Below are 3,333 nucleotides of genomic sequence, written 5' to 3'. Positions count from 1 at the left end.
TGATGAGCTGCGATGTCAGAGCGGAACATGAGATCACCTCTGTGATAGGAGAAGTGAAGATAGCTGAGTCTCTTTTCTCCAAACATATACTGAAAAACACTATAAAGTAAAATGAAATTAGTTTGGACATCATGTCAGCATTGGTAATGATATAAGTTTGCTGAGCTTTATTCAGGTTTACAGACACTGAAACCTCTGATACATTTATGCATCTGGAAGATAATTTTATCCAAAGTGACTTATGGTACTGTACATTCAATTCAAATGTGCAAAATCATCCATAAAGAAAATAAACGTCTTTTGCAGCAGGTAAAAACAAAAAGCTGATGACTCGAGTTGTTGGTAGGTAAAGCGCTGTGTTGATGATTGACAGAATGGTTTGAAAGGTGTTGCACCTTTAGAAATAAAGATTCCAGAAATAGAGATGCTTAATTATGCCTTTCTTTTCAAAAGCGAATGAAACAAAGCTTCAGCTTATGAACCGAAGGAAACAGCAGGTGTGCTCTGTTACAGTCAAACAGACTCCATTATACTTCTTATGTATTAGTGACACTGGCCTCTATTGCAGCGATTCAGGCAGCCAGTCAATTCCTCCAATTATTTCTGTCTGTGAGTCACCTGGCAGGATAAATGCATCGCTCACGCAATGGGTTACCAGTCGGAATGTGATCCTGCTCTGCCATCAGCTTCACCGGTGTTCACTGACACACACACACTCCTGCGGTCATCAGCTACTGGGCCGGTCCGTCCTGCACTGGACTGATAGCTTAAGCCCTCAGGACCGGGTTCAGACGCAGTCAGCTGTAGAGATCTGCTCTCCAGACGCCCGTCTCACAGACAGCTGCCCACAGGACAAGACATGCCAGGTGTCACCCTGCTGTTTAAGGCCAGTCAATATTGCCCGAGTCTCACTCACTCCCTGCGGAGGGACAGTTATTCACCTTTTCATTACACACTGCATATTTAAACAGCACGGAGGAGACGGAGGAGGATGAGGAGGTCTGAAAACTGTCAGTCTTCTTTCTGCCACAGACACTCCACCTGTCCGTTCATCATCGTGACCCATCATCCTCCTTTACTCGTTCATCTCACGTGAGGGTGCTAAATGCAACATTACATATGCACATATACATCCATAAATAAACACGATATAGTTTTCAGAACAAGACAGAGACTGAGAGTGAGACAGGGAGGCCCACATCAATCACTGTCAAGTGCGGCTCTAGTCCTACAAACACACTGCTATCTATTCCCTCAATCTCTCTGCAGCAGCGTTTATAGATTTTGCTTTGCCAGTGTGATTTAGTGTTAAAATCACAGAGTGAAGATGAAGCAGATGAGTGCAGTAGTATAGCAGTGCTCGTAAAAGAGTTCACTGCACGACGACGCTCCTCTACTGCTGTCTGCATCTGTATATTCAGTTCAGATGGAGCTCAAAGATTACCAACCATTAGCTTACAGTTTAATCACTGCCTACATATTGCTGGACTGCAGAGCTTGATCTGTTCAATGAACAGACGACTCATGTTACATGTAGCACACAGCTAAATGATATTGCTGTAGAGACATTGATTTAATGCCAGAAGAGGACAAGCTCCCCCAGAAGAGTTCAGTTCCTCTCAAGGTTTGTTTGTTCTTCACTACCTAAACATCTTTCAGAGTTTTTTTCTTGCCACAGTCGCCTGTGGCTGCTTGAAGACATTAAAGCTTGTTTCCCTGTAAAGCTGTTCACTTGGAGTTTAAGACAATCAGGACACTGAGGCATATATTTCTGTACAGCTGTACTGTGAAAGCACTACACAAATAAACATGAAACATGAGAGGAGACGACCAAGAGAACTTCTGCATGGCTACATTATTTCATTCATTTCTGCTGGTTGCTTTATTCTGTCAGTTACATGCATCAATCTGTCCTTCAGAAATCATCATCTACACTCACCAGATGTTTCAAAGGTTCCTTCTCATGAGACTAATTTGAGCTACAATGTAATTTCCCTAGGTACTGTATCTCAGTCTAAAATCCATTTTCATATTGTTATAAGTGTACAGTCACTAATTTGACCCTCAGCACGGCCTCCAGCTGTCATTCTGAATATTGTCTTCCCTGAGATTCTTTTTTGATGGCTTCAAACAATCCTCCTGGTGTCTTTGCAGCAGCTCACACACACAAACACACCTTCACACATTCATCTATCAAATACCGTGGTAAATAACGTTTGAAAGACGTTTTGTGTTTAGCTAAAAGGGCACCAGGGAGAAATGAAAAACAATTCAATTCAATTTATTTAAATAGCAGCTTTTACAACACAGGTTGTTCACAGAAAGCAGCTTTACAGACAATAGAAAATAAAGACAAAAGAAAAAGATAATGCCTTACAACACAGTGAGCAGCCAAGAGTGGAAAAAAAATGTCAAGCAATGTTTAAGAAGATGTGGAGAAACCTCATGTATGCTAACAATTATCATTATTTATCAAAATTTCAAGAACACTGCCAAGAAATTGGATATACTTTCATTAGTTTGGGTAACTAAACAAAAATATCATCTATTAATAGTAAAATCTAAATAAGACATTTACTCTATATACACAGTTATAATTGAGCTACAGGTAGGGCTCGCTCGATACCACTTTTTTTAGAACCGATCCCGATCCGATACCAGAAATTCTGAGTATCTGCCGATACCGATACCGATACCGATCCGATACAGCACAGTTTTTTTTTTTTTTTAATCAGTGTAGAATTACTATACCTCAATGTGTTGACCTGATCATCATTCTTTTATGTGTTAAACACAATCTACAATCACATATAGACAACTTCATTGTAAAGAAAAACAACAACTGAATAAATATATAATCATAATCTATAGTAAAAAATACTACTATAAACTATGTTAGTGGATAATTCAGTAGCAAAAGTTACTCTAGAAAAATCATGAGTGCACAATAATTTTATAAAATCTAAATATTTAGTGGAAAAAAAAACATTATTTGGTGGGGAACAAATAAATGTGAATAAGTGTAGGGCTAAATCTGGCAAAATGTTAAACATTGCTCTTTGTATTGTTGTAAAATACATTCATGAAAAACAAGTAGCCTAATATATTTATATATTAATTAATATACTATCAAATTAAAAGACATTTCTTTTAAATGTATGGCACAGTAATGAGACAGCAACATATGATAGATAAGACAACAAGAAAGGCTATTAATAATGTTTCATTGCGCAAAAGTATTATAACATGAAAGGTTCCTATACGGAGCGGCACAAAGCGCTTATGCGCATTCCATGCACAGAATGATGTGCTTGAAGCAACACGGAGTCACAG

Source organism: Sinocyclocheilus rhinocerous, unplaced genomic scaffold (assembly GCF_001515625.1).
Source record: "Sinocyclocheilus rhinocerous isolate Xijiao unplaced genomic scaffold, SAMN03320098_v1.1 scaffold879, whole genome shotgun sequence".
In the NCBI taxonomy this organism is placed as follows: Eukaryota; Metazoa; Chordata; class Actinopteri; order Cypriniformes; family Cyprinidae; genus Sinocyclocheilus; species Sinocyclocheilus rhinocerous.
Note: the sequence above shows the minus strand (reverse complement) of the source record.